This window comes from Triticum urartu, chromosome 2 (assembly GCF_003073215.2).
Source record: "Triticum urartu cultivar G1812 chromosome 2, Tu2.1, whole genome shotgun sequence".
In the NCBI taxonomy this organism is placed as follows: domain Eukaryota; kingdom Viridiplantae; phylum Streptophyta; class Magnoliopsida; order Poales; family Poaceae; genus Triticum; species Triticum urartu.
In genome coordinates, this window is record NC_053023.1 from 644,446,325 (window position 1) to 644,463,746 (window position 17,422).

Sequence of the window (17,422 nt, forward strand, 5' to 3'; positions counted from 1 at the left end):
CTTCTCCGTCGCTAGCAGCCACGCTGGTAGCGGAGCTCTCCCCATCCCCCGTCGCGAGCAGCCACGCTTGCCTGACTTCCCCCTTCTTCATTGCAAGTAGGCACGCCGGCCGGGCCTCTCCCTTCTCCTCACTTCTTTTCTGACGCTCTGGTTTGGGAAACCAACCCTTTGTCGAACCAAACACATCACGGATTACCGCCCATCGCCTCGACCTCGTGTGCCGCCAATCGCCTTATGTGGATGCCCCGTGCCGCCGATCGCTTGAATCCACTGATGTGTGACATTCAGTCAAACATGTTCACCAATAACAACTGGAATACTCTTCAGCAGCACATTTGGGTAAATATTCACATAGGTCGAGCAACATCCCTGAACCAACACGAGAGCATAGCAGTTACAGTCTTTGAGAAATTTGCATAGCAGCATAGCAACAACCAGCAGCACATTTGGCAGCTGATACAAGAATGAGAAAGTTGGTTTCTGAGACAAAACATGAACAGATGATGTAAGAAAAGGGGCATGATCAGAGCTGATACCCGAGCACCAGGATAATCTAACACACCAATGTAACACGATTCTTTCTCTACTGAAAGAGCACTTGCAAACACTCTTTCACTCTAGAAAACTGAATCTGTGGGTAAGTTTCTCTGCACATCATCCTTGCGCCAGACAATCGTCCAGAGGAATTCTTGCCGGCCGACGGCAGCTCCTCCGCGGCCACGTGCCATATCCTTCCGCCTCCTCCCCTCCTCCTGGGACGCGCCCTCTCTCCTCCTCATCCCAGGCAAGCGGCCGAGCGACCGGGACGGGCGGCAGAAGGGTTGGCTGAGCGGTGACGGCGTACGAGTAGGTGAGGCGAACGACGACGATGGTCGGGCGGAGTGAGCAACAAGCGGTCGAGCGACGCGAGCGGCGACGGCAACCGGGCGGGCGGTGCGGAAGGCGCTCTTACCGACGACGAGAAATTTGGCTCGTTTCTGTGTTGAACCAGATCCATAAGCAGATCGGAATACTCTCTACATGTACACAACCTTAGGGGTAGTTTGGTCTTTTCTGATGCTTACAAACAGAAAAGAAAATAAAAAGAAAATCAGTAAAAGAATGAAAGTGGCATGGTAATCAAGGAGTCAACGGGCTGAGTGGCAATTTTGCAAAGCCAATCATCGAAGTGGCAATTTTAAGAAGCAACGTATAAAAAATGGCAAATATCCTATTTTCTCTCGACTAGGAGCGCCGTGAGCAGAGAGGTTCTCTCCTCCTCTGGCAGTGGGGCCGGGCACTGCATCTGCTGCATCTTGGATGCCCAGTTCTGCAAATATAAAATGAGGCTATTCATCAGAAGCTGTCGCACCTTACAGGAAAAAAAGAATATGAATGTGTGTGTTAAACACTTGCCGGTGGGGCATCATAGCCGACCTCGAAGCCGAGGTCCTCCTCTTCCTTAGGGATCTTGTCCATGGACAGCTTGAAGAGTCGCATCCACATTCCGGCCAAGGTGGAGCGGAAGAAGTTGAGGACGAGCCCCGCTTCCTCGGGTTTGTGCTCCCACATCGGGGTGGCCCGGATTTGGATCGGGAGGTTGCGGCGATGGAGCATGACGTTGACTACGTCGGCTAGCTGGAGGTCCTTCTTTGACCTTCTTGATCAGTGCCTCCACCTCCTCTGGGTTCCCCCAGATGATGCCATTCTCCCTCCAGGACTTGAGCTTCGATCTGGCCGGCGAAAAGCGGCTTGGTGATATAAAACCACTCGCGATGCCATTCCTTGACCGTCTCGACGCCTGCATTCTGGTCCTTGCTAACTGTGGCCCCTCAGCACTCCGCCAGATCAGAGCCGCTAGACTTCTGCTTGACGCCGAAGATCTTCAGCCATAGACCGAAGTGTGGCTCGATGCAGAGGAAGGCCTCGCAGACCGCGATGAAGGAGGTGAGGTGTAAAATGGAGTTCGGGGCCATGTGGTGGAAGTCGAGCCCATAGTAGTGATGGGGAACGTAGCATGCAATTTCAAAAAAATTCCTACGATCATGCAAGATCTATCTAGGAGATGCATAGCAACAAGAGGGGGAGAGTGTGTCCACGTACCCTCGTAGACCGAAAGTGGAAGCGTTAGGTTAAAGCGGTTGATGTAGTCGAACGTCTTCGCGATCCAACCGATCAAGCACCGAACTTACGGTACCTCTGAGTTCTGCACATGTTCAGCTCGATGACATCCCTCGAACTCTTGATCCAGCAAAGTGTCGAGGGAGAGTTTCGTCAGCACGACGGTGTGGTGACAGTGATGGTGATGTGATCCGCGCAGGGCTTCGCCTAAGCACTACGACACTATGACCGGAGGAGTAAACTATGGAGGGGGCACCGCACACGACTAAGAACAATTGATGTGCTTTGGGGTGCTCCCTACTCCCGTATATAAAGGAGAGGGAGGAGGTCGGCCAAGGGGCGCGCCATAGGGGGGGCGACTAGGACTCCAAGTCCTATTTGCCCCCATTCCTTCTTACGGAGGGGGAAAGGGGGAAGGAGAGGAGAGGGAGAGGGAAAGGGGAGCCGCGCCCCCTCCCCTTGTCCTATTCAGACTCCCCTTGGGGGGCACCCCCTTGTGGGCTGCCCTCTCTCTCCCCTATGGACCATGAGGCCCAATACTTTACCGGGGGGTTCCGGTAACCCCTCGGTACTCCGAAAAATACCCGAACCACTCCGAAACCATTACGGTGTCTGAATACCATCGTCCAATATATCAATATTTACCTCTCGACCATTTCGAGACTCCTCGTCATGTCCGTGATCTCATCGGGACTCCGAACAATCTTCGGTCACCAAAAACACGTAACTCATAATACAAATCATCATCGAACGTTAAGCATGCGGACCCTACGGGTTCGAGAACTATGTAGACACGACGGAGACACATATCCGATCAATAACCAATAGCGGAACCTGGATGCTCATATTGGTTCCTACATATTCTATGAAGATCTTTATCGGTCAAACCGCAATGACAACATACGTCATTCCCTTTGTCATCGGTATGTTACTTGCCCGAGATTCGATCATCGGTATCCTCATACCTAGTTCAATCTCGTTACCGACAAGTCTCTTTACTCATTCCGTAATGCACCATCCCATAATTAACTCATTAGTTACATTTCTTGCAAGGCTTATCATGATGTGCATTACTGAGAGGGCCCAGAGATACCTCTCCGATACTCGGAGTGACAAATCCTAATCTCGATCTATACCAACCCAACAAACACCTTGGGAAACACATATACAACATCTTTATAATCACCCAGTTACGTTGTGACGTTTGATAGCACACAAGGCGTTCCTCCGGTATTCGGGAGTTGCATAATCTCATAGTCAAAGGAATATGTATAAGTCATGAAGAAAGCAATAGCAATAAAACTTAACGATCATTATGCTAAGCTAACGGATGAGTCTTGTCCATCACATCATTCTCCTAATGATGTGATCTCGTTCATCAAATGACAACACATGTCTATGGTCAGGAAACTTAACCATCTTTGATTAACGAGCTAGTCAAGTAGAGGCATACTAGGGACACTTTGTTTTGTCTATGTATTCAGACATGTATCAAGTTTTCGGTTAATACAATTCTAGCATGAATAATAAACATTTATCATGATATAAGGAAATATAAACAACAACTTTATTATTGTTTCTAGGGAATATTTCCTTCAGTCTCCCACTTGCACTAGAGTCAATAATCTAGATTACATTGTAATGATTCTAACACCCATGGAGTCTTGGTGCTGATCATGTTTTGCTCGTAGAAGAGGCTTAGTCAACGGGTCTGCAACATTCAGATCCGTATGTATTTTGCAAATCTCTATGTCTCCCTCATTGACTTGATCGCAGATGGAGTTGAACCGTCTCTTGATGTGTTTGGTTCTCTTGTGAAATCTAGATTCCTTCGCTAAGGCAATTTCTCCAGTATTGTCACAAAAGATTTTCACTGGACCCGATGCACTAGGTATTACACCTCGATCGGATATGAACTCCTTCATCCAAACTCCTTCATTTGTTGCTTCTGAAGCAGCTATGTACTCCGCTTCACATGTAGATCCCGCCACGACGCTCTGCTTGAAACTGCACCAACTAACAGCTCTACCATTCAATATAAATACGTATCCGGTTTGCGACTTAGAGTCTTCCGGATCAGTGTCAAAGCTAGCATCGACGTAACCATTTACGACAAGCTCTTTGTCACCTCCATAAATGAGAAACATATCCTTAGTCCTTTTCAGGTATTTCAGGATGTTCTTGACCGTTGTCCAGTGATCAACTCCTGGATTACTTTGGTACCTCCCTGCTAAACTTATAGCAAGGCACACAGTATGTCTGGTACACAACATTGCATACATGATAGAACCTATGGCTGAAGCATAGGGAATGACTTTCATTTTCTCTCTATCTTCTGCAGCGGTCGGGCATTGACTCTGACTCAATTTCACACCTTGTAACATAGGCAAGAACCCTTTCTTTGACTGATCCATTTTGAACTTCTTCAAAACTTTATCAAGGTATGTGCTTTGTGAAAGTCCAATTAAGCGTCTTGATCTATCTCTATAGATCTATATGCCCAATATATAAGCAGCTTCACCGAGGTCTTTCATTGAAAAATTCTTATTCAAGTATCCTTTTATGCTATCCAGAAATTGTATATCATTTCCAATCAACAATATGCCATACACATATAATATTAGAAATGCTACAAAGCTCCCACTCACTTTCTTGTAAATACAGGCTTCTCCAAAAGTCTGTATAAAACCATATGCATTGATCACACTATCAAAGTGTATATTCCAACTCCGAGAGGCTTGCACCAGTCCATAAATGGATCGTTGGAGCTTGCACACTTTGGTAGGACCTTTAGGATTGACAAAACCTTCTGGTTGCATCATATACAACTCTTCTTTAAGAAATCCATTAAGAAATGCAGTTTTGACATCCATTTGCTAAATTTCATAATCATAAAATGCGGCAATTCCTAACATGATTTGGTCAGACTTAAGCATCGCTACGGGTGAGAAGGTCTCATCGTAGTCAACTCCTTGAACTTGTCGAAAACCTTTCGCAATAAGCCGAGCTTTCTAGACAGTAACATTATCGTCAGCATCAGTCTTCTTCTTGAAGATCCATTTATTCTCTATGGCTTGCCGATCATCGGGCAAGTCAACCAAGGTCCACACTTTGTTCTCATACATGGTTCCCATCTCAGATTTCATGGCCTCGAGCCATTTCGCGGAATCTGGGCTCATCATCGCTCCCTCATAGTTCGTAGGTTCGTCATGGTCAAATAACATGACTTCCAGAACAGGATTACCGTACCAATCTGGTGCGGATCTTACTCTGGTTGACCTACGAGGTTCGGTAGTAACTTGATCTGAAGTTTCATGATCATCATCATTAGCTTCCTCACTAATTGGTGTAGGAATCACTGGAACTGATTTATGTGATGAACTACTTTCCAACTCGAGAGAAGGTACAATTACCTCATCAAGTTCTACTTTCCTCCCACTCACTTCTTTTGAGAGAAACTCCTTCTCTAGAAAGGATCCATTCTTAGCAACAAATATCTTGCCTTCGGATCTGTGATAGAAGGGTATCTTATGAAGACGCACTTCTCCGATTTGGGTTCGAGCTTATCAGGCTGAAGCTTTTTCACATAAGCATCGCAACCCCAAACTTTAAGAAACCACAGTTCATATGGTGTCGTCTCAACGGATTTAGATGGCGCCCTATTTAATGTGAATGCAGCCGTCTCTAAAGCATAACCCCAAAACGATAGTGGTAAATCGGCAAGGGACATCATAGATCGCACCATATCTAATAAAGTACGGTTATGACGTTCAGACACACCATTACGCTATGGTGTTCCAGGTGGTGTGAGTTGCGAATTTATTCCACATTGTTTCAAATGAAGACCATACTCATAACTCAAATATTCGCCTCCACGATCAGATCGTAGAAACTTTATTTTCTTGTTACGATGATTTTCCACTTCTGTTGGGGATATGATTACTAGAGGTAAACTGGCTAGGAGTGGCCGGGTTAGCTCCATGAAGATATAAGCCCATGAAGACGTGAAGATAGTGGCACTTTACAAAGACCCAAGGCCCAAAGGCGGGTTAAAGCCTGTAGATGTAAACCGACTTTGTCATGTAACTTGTATTGTAAGTTAGAGGAATAGAGACCGAGCCGGACACATATATGATCCGGCCTCGGGACTCTGTAAACCGGCGGGCGCCAACCTATGTATATAAAGGGATGACCCGGCCGCGGTTTGACGAGGACGGACAACAACTCGAGAGCCAGGCAAAGCGGATTCACTCCCTGGTCATCGAAACCCTAGCAATACCAATCACAACTAGACGTAGGCTTTCACCTTCATCGAAGGGGCCGAACTAGTATAAAATCCCTCGTGTCCCTTGTCCGGTTTAACCCCTTTAAGCTAACCCGTAGCGATGGCTCCACGACTAAGTCCTTTCACGAGGACATCTGCTGTGACAAACCCACGACAGTTGGCGCCCACCATGGGGCCATCACATGATGGTTTTGATTTCTTGAAGGGCAGCTTTGATGGACTCAAGGGATACACTATGGGCCGGATGACGAAGAGTCGTCGCGGCAAGCTCTACATCGACGACGCAGGATGGGGTCCCGAGGCCGGTTCAATCGAATATGGATACTGGGTCCCCTTTGGTGGGATTCACGTCTTCATCGGCAAGATCGGCGAACTGGGCCCTGAGCCGGACACCTGCACCGACATCATCGAGATGGCTCAGCGTGCAAGCCCTTCCCCGGTTCAGCCCGCAGCAAGGCATGTCTTCGTAGGTGTCATCCATGGAGCGGAATATGAGGATGGACCGGCATTTGATGGAGAAACCGTTGTCTGCTCTAACGACGAGTCTTCAACTGGAGAGACCGAATCTCTATATCAGTTGCAGGACGGCCGGATTAGCAGAGGTTCCGATGGCAACAGTATTCCGGACCCCCTCGATCTGCCAAACCGGGTCGCTATCTTCATGGCCAGTACACAATCAGCACACCACTCATCAACTGCCGCGGCAATGCTCTCCAGTTCAGCGACAGCAACGCCGGCGGGAGGAGGGGGCTCTGCGCCGCCTTCGGCTCAAGTTCTGTCTAATTTGTTCGACACTTTGGCAACATTGATGGCTGCGGAGGTGGACGCAGCAGCCCGAGACCAGCACAATGCGGAGATTGCAAAGGTGAAAGATCAGATAACTCAGGCTAAAGCGAACCTAGCAGCAGAGAATGCTAGGATGGCTACGGAACGTGCCGAGTTGGAAGCTCAGGCCTACCGGCTTAGGCTGGATCAGAATGCCTCAGAGGAAGTCATGATAAGAAGATACCGGTCGCATCTCCCGCCGGGTTATGAGCCAAGAAATCTCTTCAACACGCCAGGAGCAGGAACTAGTAACCAGCCAGTGTTAAATCGGACGGAGGCACCGGGAACAGGAGCGCCGGTTCAGCCACGAATGATGGACCCGCCTCGTTAAATCAACATTGTGCCGCAGTATGTTCCGAAGCCCTCGGGGCATTACTCCAACCCGTTGGACAACATTGTGGCTGCCACTTCACGGTTGGCAGCCCTCCCAACCGACAGCGAGTCACTAGTTGCAATTGAGGCACGACGGGCTAGAGAGCTCCTTCAAACAGCTTTAAACCAGCAACAGGCTTATTCGCATAGTCGCGAGAGGATTCATTCCACCCCCCGCCCGAGCCGGAGCTACAGCAGGCACGTTGAGGATGAAGCGGCCGTGTCAAGCAGTGCACGTCGCCGTAACTCGCTGCGAGGGCACAACCCGGCAGGTGGAGGTGCTAATGCGCAGGATGTGGTGGATCATGGTCGTGCACGTTGAGAGGCCGAGTTAGCAGCTCTACATGGAGTTCATCAACCTACTCCAGTTCACCCTACCGCTTCCATGGAGCCAGGTGTGGTCTTCAGTTCCTTAGGGGTGCTGTGTCTCACCCCCGCTTTACGTAATGTATGACTGCCCAAGGATTTCAAGGGACCTCGTAAAGTACCCAATTACACCACTGATTTGCAACCAGAGGCATGGGTTGAAAGCTACGAGATGGCAATGGAGATGTTAGATGTGGATGAAGCGGTGTGTGCTAAATACTTCACCATGATATTGGAGGGGACAACTCGTACTTGGTTAAAGAGCTTGCCAGCTAACTCTGTCGGATCATGGGCCGAATTAAAGCACCGGTTTATCCAGAATTTTAAGGATACTTGTGAGCAGCCTATGTCAATTGAGGACCTGGCCACTTGTGTTCAAGAGGATGGGGAGTCTACAACCCATTGGGTGAAGCGAGTCTCAACTATTCTGCATTCGTTGGATCGCATCAATGCAGATACCGCAGTGTTAACGTTGGAGGGCAATTGCCGGTTTCTGTCGCTCACACAGAAGTTAGGAAGGCTCAAACGTCACTGCAATGATATGTCAACGCTTATGGCCGCTTTGTTAAATATGCCAATTCAGATAATACCAAAGACCCTGACTCAGAGGAGGACAAACCGGGGAAAGGAAAGAAAAACGGCAACACCAAGGGACAACAGCATAACACGGCAGGTCATGGGAATAATGGTAAGCGCAAGGCTGACAATAGTTTGGACTTTGTGGCTAACACCAATGCTCAGGATAACGGTCAGCGTCGTAAGGGCAAGCAACCCCAGAGGGGCGGAGGTTCAGGCCCCAATCTGGAGCGCCTGTTAAATCAACCTTGTCCAAAGCATGGATCAAAGGAGAAGCCAGCATCACATCTTTGGAAGGATTGTTATATCATGCGGGAATTTAAGAACTCCAATATGTTTGAGTACGACAATGGCCCGCCCGGTGGTCCAGGAGGTGGTTTTCATGGGCCGGGTTATGGAGGCGGCAGCTCCGGTTCAGGATTTCAGGGCAATCAAACCGGATATAGCAATTAAGGGAACCAGGGCAACCAGGGAGGTTATAACCATCAGGGGAATCAGCAGCAGCAGTAGTCAGGTTATCAGAGCAATCCGAAACAGTTAAATAGTAGGCAGTATCATGTCTTCACCACTAGCTTGTGCAAGCGTGATCAGAAGCTTCACAAGAGGGCCGTGAACTCTGTTGAATCGGCTGTGCCTCAGTATTTGCGCTGGTCTGAGCAACCCATTTTATGGAGTAGAGAGGATCACCCACCCCGGGTTGACAATCCGGGTCATCTGGCCTTAGTGGTGGCACCTCAAGTTGGGGGGTACAAGTTCACCAAGGTGCTCATGGATGGGGCAAGCAGTATCAATATTCTCTACTATGATACCTTCCGCCGTATGGGGTTGACAGATAAGAATCTTAAACCGCCGAACACCATTTTTCATGGTGTGGTGCCCGGTAAGTCTGCATATCCAGTGGGCAAAATAGCTCTAGAGGTGGCCTTTGGAGATGATCATGATTCAAGGTCAGAAACATTGACTTTTGAGGTGGTGAAAATCAAGAGTCCGTATCACGCCCTGTTTGGGCGACCGGCTTATGCCAAGTTCATGGCATGGTCGTGCTATGTTTACATGCAGCTTAAGATGCCAGGTCATAAGGGGACCATCACAGTACACGGGAGCAGGAAGATTGCTTTGGAATGTGAGGAAGGCGATGCGGCTTATGCTGAGTCGGTTTGTGTCACGGAAGAGCTGAAGTTTTATAAGGACAAAGTTGATCCGGCAGACATGACTTCTTTGAAAAAGCCAACTACGGAGCACGATCCGGCGTTGAAGTTTAAATCAGCTGCATACACTAAGATGGTTGATTTTGTTCCTGGCGATTCATCCAACCAGTTCAGCATCAGCACTAACCTGGATCCCAAATAGGAAAGTGCGCTCATCGAGTTCATTCGTGAGAACCGGGACATCTTTGCATAGAAGCCTTCTGACATGCCAGGTGTACCGAGGGAACTCGCTGAGCACACACTTAATATTGATCCTAAGTTTAAACCGGTCAGACAGTTTCTCCGCCGCTTCAACGAAGAAAGGCGCAAGGCTATTGGTGAAGAGGTAGCTCAGTTATTGGCCGCAGGGTTTATCATGGAGATCTTTCACCCGGAGTGGTTGGCTAATCCGGTGCTGGTTCTCAAGAAAAACCGCACTTGGCGTATGTGTGTGGACTACACAGACTTGAACAAGGCTTGCCCAGCAGATCCCTTTTCCCTCCCTCGTATTGATCAGATTATTGATGCTACGGCGGGTTGTGACCGCTTGTGTTTTTTGGATGCTTATTCTGGTTATCATCAGATCAAAATGGCAGTTAAGGACCAGGAGAAGACAACTTTTATAACTCCCTTTGGAGCCTTCTGCTATGTCTCCATGCCATTTGGGCTCAAGAGTGCCCAGGCGACTTATCAACGCTGTGTTCAGAATTGTCTTCATAAGCAGATTGGGCGCAATGTTCATGCATATGTGGATGATATTGTGATAAAGTCCAGGAAAGAGGAAACATTGATAGATGACCTGAGAGAAACCTTTGATAACCTCCGGGTTTACAAGATGATGCTCAATCCGGACAAATGTTTCTTTGGTGTCCCGGCAGGCAAACTCTTGGGTTTTCTGGTATCAAACAGGGGCATTGAGGCTAATCCGGAAAAAATTCAGCAATCACGTCTTTGGCTAAACCGGCGTGTATCAATGACGTTCAACGTTTAGCCGGCCGGATTGCGACTTTGAGCCGGTTTATCAGTCGTCTCGGGGAGAAAGCTATCCCTTTATACCGGATGTTAAAGAAAACAGATGACTTTGTCTGGAGCGATGCGGCTGATAAAGCGTTTGAGGATCTGAAGAGGCAGTTAGCTGAACCACCTGTGCTTGCAGCTCCGATCGATAAAGAGCCTTTACTTCTGTATGTGGCTGCTAATGCCAGGGTTGTTAGTGTGGCTATTGTTGTGGAGCGCAAGGAGGCTGGAAAGGAATATCCGGTTCAACAGTCGGTTTATTATATCAGTGAGGTACTTATCGAATCAAAGCAGAGGTATCCACATTGGTAGAAGTTGGAGTATGGGGTGTTTATGGCAAGCCGGAAGCTCAAACATTATTTTCAGGGTCATCCTATCACAGTGGTCAGTTCAGCCCCTCTGGGAGATACCATTCAAAACAGAGAAGCAACTGGCCGGATTGCCAAGTGGGCTATTGAGCTTGGACCTCACGGGCTCAAGTATACATCTCGCACATCAATCAAATCTCAAGCACTTGTGGACTTCATCAATGATTGGACGGAGTTGCAGGCACCAGAGGAAAAGCCAGATAACACGTATTGGACTATTCACTTTGATGGGTCCAGGCAATTGGAGGGCTCGGGGGGGGGGGGGGGGGGGGGTTGGAGTTATATTAACTTCCCCACGAGGTGACAAGTTTTGTTATGTTCTCCGCTTAATGTTCCCTTGTACTAACAATGCAGTTGAGTACAAGGCCCTACTCCACGGTCTTCGGATGGCTAAGGAGATGAACTTAAGCTAAGTTAAGTTCTTCGGTGACTCGGACCTGGTGGCTCAACAGGTATCTGGCACTTGGGATTCGAAGGACCCACTCATGGCTGCGTATCGACGAGAGGTGGACATAGTGGCTGGTCATTTCAAGGGTTATCAAGTTGACCATATAGACCGGCAAAAGAATGAAGCGGCGGACGCTTTAAGACGCCTTGGCTCTCAGCGTAAACCAGTCCCACCAAATGTCTTCCTTGACGTACTGCATAATCCGTCGGTCAAGATACCAACAGAGGAGGAGTTGGCTATTCCTGACCCGGAGGCTCAATTGGTGGCAGCTTTGCATGTTATACCGGATTGGACAATCCCGTACCTGGTTACATGAACCGGGGCGAGTTACCGGAGGATGAAACCTCGGCCCGGCTGATAATCCGGCGTTCCAAGTCAATGACCATAATCAACGGGGAGTTACATCGTTACAGCGTCACAGGGGCAATTCAGCGTTGTGTATCTCCTCAAGAGGGTTGTGAAATTTTGCGAGAAATCCATGGAGATTGTGGTCACCACGCCGGTTCAAAATCCTTGGTAGCTAAGGCTTTTCGTCACGGTTTCTATTGGTTAACAGCTCATGCTGATGCTGAGGATTTAGTCAAAAGGTGTGACGGCTGTCAAAAATTTGCACGTCACGCTCATGTTTCGGCTAAGGAGTTGAGAATGATTCCAATCACTTGGCCGTTTGCAACTTGGGGGCTTGATATGGTTGGACCCTTTAAGAGATCCAAGGACAAAAGACTCACCTGTTAGTGGCAGTTGACAAGTTTACCAAATGGGTAGAAGCAGAGCCAGTCAGTAAGTGTGATGCGGCCACGGCAGTTCAGTTCATCAAAAAGGTGATATTCTAGTTTGGCTTTCCACACAGTATTATAACTGATAATGGTACTAATCTGTCAAAGGGTGAGATGGAGGAATTTTGCCAACGTGAGCACATCTGGCTTGATGTAGCATCAGTGGCTCACCCCCAATCTAATGGTCAAGCGGAGAGGGCAAATCAAGAAATTTTGAGAGGTATTAAACCCCGGCTTATGGTTCCTTTAAAGCGGACACCGGGTTGTTGGGTGGAGGAGTTACCTTCTGTGTTATGGAGCATCAACACCACACCTAACAGATCTACGGGTTACACACCTTTCTTCATGGTTTATGGAGCAGAGGCGGTTCTTCCTAGTGACATCCGTCACGACTCGCCCTGTGTGGCAGCTTATGTTGAAGCTGACAATGAGAAGGCACGTCAGGACTCACTGGACCTGTTAGATGAGGAGCGTGATCTCGCAGTAGCACGTTCGGTGATTTATCAACAAGATCTCCGATGTTATCACAGCCGCCGGGTTAGGACCAAAACTTTTCAAGAGGGCGATCTGGTGCTCCGGCTCATCCAGGATCAGACTGATATGCACAAGTTATCCCCACCTTGGGAAGGACCTTTTGTGGTCAGCAAGAATCTGTACAACGGGTCATACTACCTCATTGATGTTCGAGAACACAAGGACTCATGTAAATCAGAGGAGGAGACCAAGCGGCCGTGGAATATAGCTCTTCTTCGGCCTTACTATACTTGAGCCACAAGCTCTTTTTATGTACATATTTATGACAATGTATATATTATATAGTAAACTGGAACCTTGAATAAAGCGGGGTCTCTGTTCTTTTTACATCATGTGTGAGCCTACAAGAGCTTCTACTGACAAAGCGGAGTTTTGTTAAACCGGCCTATACGGCCACACGGATATAAAGAAAATCACTAGGGGGCTTGGTCGTATCCGAACCATAGCTACACCTCTTGATCGGTTTAAAACCAAAAAGGGATATCACTAGGGGGCTTGGTTGTCTTCACACCATAGCTACACCTCTTGATAGGCTTTAAAGCCAAAAGGAAATTATGTGGAGCCAAAGAGAATCTGTTGCATTAAGCACAGTTCAAACATAGGTAACCACTGAGCATAGCTCACATATTACCTGGGGGCTCCTTGCTTCTCAAAGAATAGTGAGCTTGAACCCTTGTAATAGGCTATCAAGCCAGGCTTGGAAGCCAGGTGTATTCACCTAAAACCCCGGGTTATCCTGCCTCTTTAAGTAAGCCACTCCGTCCAGGTAAACCTGGTATGACCCATCGAACGTTTGACAAGTCAATCCCATGGACCCTGAACTTGTCAAAGTTAAAACGGTGATTGGTTAAAGATTGAGGTCCATCTTAACAGGCTTTGCAAAATGGTTTAACTCAGCAGCCTGGCAGCCCATGAAAAGCCTCGATTTAGGGACTGGCAGCCCATGAAAAGCCTTGCATATTTCTTGTCTTTTCTGTTTTTTCTGACAAGGGATTTATGAATATTTTCTGATAAAACCGGTGTTCTTTACAACCCGGCATGACTTTCAACGCTTAGTTGTCAGTACATGATCAGTTTTAAATCGGTAGTATATTCTTCCGGTCTGGTTTTTGACTAGATGTCACCAGCATTATGCGGCTATTATAGCCCAATATGGTTTCTATATGAACCGACAAGAGGGTAAGGAGTTGACAACACTCCGGATTGGTGTTTTTTCACCTTTACCATACAAGCAGTTGGTCAGCCAACGAGGTATGTCATAGATATTATTTATTTTATCTGGTTAATATAAATCTTGGCTATCCATCCAAGTTATGTATATCTTTTGGGCACCATGACCCGTCTAGTGGTAAACCACTAGGACGCTTTCAAGTTCTTATATGCAGGAACACAAAGTATAATGGACTATGCATAAATAGATCCCAAAAGTGGAACAAGTTTTCAAAATATCAAGCAACACAAGCATGCTCGATGGCATGGCAGATAAAGGTGTTTCTGCTATCCTATTACAAGGAGCTTCAAAACGGCCCAAATTGAATAATTGTTTCAAGCAGTGGCAGACTGTAGCTGATAAACCGGTCGCTGATTTAGGATGCTTCATCGGGACGGCTTGACGATTGAGGGTCATCTTGTACAGTCACCTCCTCTTCATCCCTCCCCAGATGCTGGAAATCAACCGTTGACCAATCGATTCCGGTTAAAGCTTGAAACACGACCTCTTCATGGATAAGGCTGGAGGGGTCAATGTTAGGAGCGTAAGTATGCTTATGGATTGGAGGCACAAGTTCTTCAACATCATGGATCACGGCAGGCTGTCTCTTTCCTTCAGCATCGTAAATCGGCTGGAAATGAGATAAGTCTGTGTCCTCCGCCAGTTTGCTGGCTATTGGCCGCATCTCCTTTGTCAGCTTTCAGAGATCATCATTGTTGAAGTCTGAACCGTCCTCCTTCACACCTGGATATCCTTTAATGATATCTGCCGCTTCAAGATCCGGAATCCATGCCTTGGCCCGGATTAGTGCGGTCAGCGCTCTTGCTCTTGCAGCTGCTTTCTTCAGTTCTGTAATCCGGGCAGGTAGCATGGCTAGCTTCTCAAGTGTTTACTTTATCAATGATGGTGCCGGCTTGTTATACGCTGTAGTGCAAATAGCACGCTAGGATCCAGAATATAGCTGTTCCATTAAGGTGTACGCCGCTTTAAGCTTCATCCGCATGTCAGAGCCCAGATGAACAATGCAGGTGCGTGTCACGGTTTAGTATCAGTAAACCGGTCAATGATAAGATCTTATGAATTAGACAAACGACATGAGGAGGTACTTACCAAACACAGCGGACGTCATGGCATCAATCTGCCGCTTCAAGCCGGTCAGTTCGTCTACCACTAGCTTCAGGGCTGCTTCTGCGTCCTCGGCTTTCCTGGTTAAACCGGCCTTTTCTGTTTCCCAGTCAGCACGTTCCTTGTTGAAAGTCTCTTTCAACTTCTCCATAGCTGCCAGGACATTGGTCAGCTCCTCTTTGTCTTTGGAAGCCTTTGCTTGTTGAGACTTTACGTTCTCTTGAAGATCAGCGGTTTGAGCATCCCTCTTACTCAGCTCGGCCTGCACAGGAGAAGATATGTCAACAACGGGATATGTATTTTCTAAAGTACCAAGCGTATAACAAGTTATGCACTTTGTACTTGGGGGCTAATGCCTATTTGCTCTATTATCAACAAATCTTTCACAAGTCTCAAGTACAATGCAAGCATTATCCTTAACACTTGGGGGCTAATGTACATCTGTTCAAAACCGACGCATTGATTCAAGACCCGGTTTACCTCGCAAAGCTAAACTGGCCCTTGGGGGCTACACCGATGAAAACTACATGAATACAATGATAAAGTATCGGTTTTGTTTTTACTGAGGACTTGACACATTGAAGATCAGCATGTAAGGATTAAGATATTACAGAGTCCCAGTTTATGATTAACATCATAAAACCGGCCCTTGGGGGCTACTTGGGCTGATGTTTAGACTTTGGAATCAAGAAAGGAAAGGTGATGAAAATACCTCGTAGCGTTCCTTCATCAGGTTCACCAAACCGGTTTCATGATCACGGTTTGAGTGTAGATAGTTTAAAAAGCCGGAGTGGAGTTCTTCAGCGCCGAGATGGGCGTAGCTTGACAAGTCAGTGCTCCATTTACCCTTCTCCATGGCAGCACGCTCTTCCTTGGCACTATGTTTGGACAAGATTACAGGATGGCCAGGAGAGCTGTGGCCCATACCGATAGTGATAACATCGTCTCCTTGGCCTCCAGTAGTTTTTACGGGTGATGGTGGATGTCAGTGGCTCTCACCGGACTAGAAGACCCGTCGTCAGCCCGGATTGGATCTGCCGGTTCACTGTCAGGTATAGCAGTGTCAGCTTCTGGTTGATTATCAATATTCAGATCTTGAGGGGGTGGTTCGTCAAACGTGGCGTCTGAATTTGGACCCTCCGGTTTAGCCGTCTGTTTCGGTTCAACCGTTTGCTCTAGTTCACGAACCACCTGGTCTTCGGGCAGATTGTTCACCCGAGCCTTTTTGCTGGGTCTAGCTTTGGCCCTAAAATAGCAACATATGTGAAAGTTAAAGCACACTACAAAGTATGAACAACATCAAAAGAAGGAGTTCAAGTACTTACCCAGCTACAGTTTTGAGAGGAGGAAGTTGGGTCGCTGTTGACTCGCCAGAGGATGAGGGAGGTGTCACCTGATAATTTGAGTCAGACGGATTAAGAGGTTGTCGGAAATAACCTACCTTGGGATAAGAATTGTCAGAAGTGGGGGAGACCTTAGATCGGCGCTTCCGAACCGGGGTTTCAGGTAAACTGGCTAAAGTGACCTGTTGGCCGCTGTGCCAGGTTGTCCGGCGAGCCTCGTGCTGCTGCGTCTTCAAAATAAATGTTGGATCCAAGTAAGCAAGAGGATGAGAAAAGCTTACTTTCCGGACCGCTTGACGGGTTTTTTTGTGTGTTGGCATAGAGTCTGAACCGGAGGAAAGGGTAATTACCTCTACATCGTCAGCTTGGCTGCCCTCCACGTCCTCCTGATAAGTATCATTGTTAATGAGATGCATGAAAAGGGAGCCAAGTGAATCAAGTTCTACCTCAACTTCCGGTTCATCTGCGTCGTCATCAAGTTCCATGCTGATGCGTTCAGCTGCCTTCCGCCTCGAGGTTCTCTTGACGGCTTTTGTTTTGGGATGGGATGGCTTTGCCGCTTTCTCTGCAGGTTTCTTCTTCCAGAATGGATCATCATCCTATTTATAAACAATCAAAAGGTTATTCACAGGTTGAACAGTTTAAAAAGATGTCGAAGATAAAAAAGGAAGGACGGTACTTACAGCAGGCGGTTTGTTTTTTGTGTAAAAGGGGTTTAAACTGGTTTGGCGGCAGACAGTTTCCGATTTGTTCAAAATCTTCTTGACACCCTCAGTAACTTCTTCATCAGTTAATTGAATGTTGATGTGGCGTTGGGAGTCTTCTACTTCACCAGTGTACTCACACATTAAACCGGAACGGCGGCTTAATGGCAAGATGCTCCAGGATAT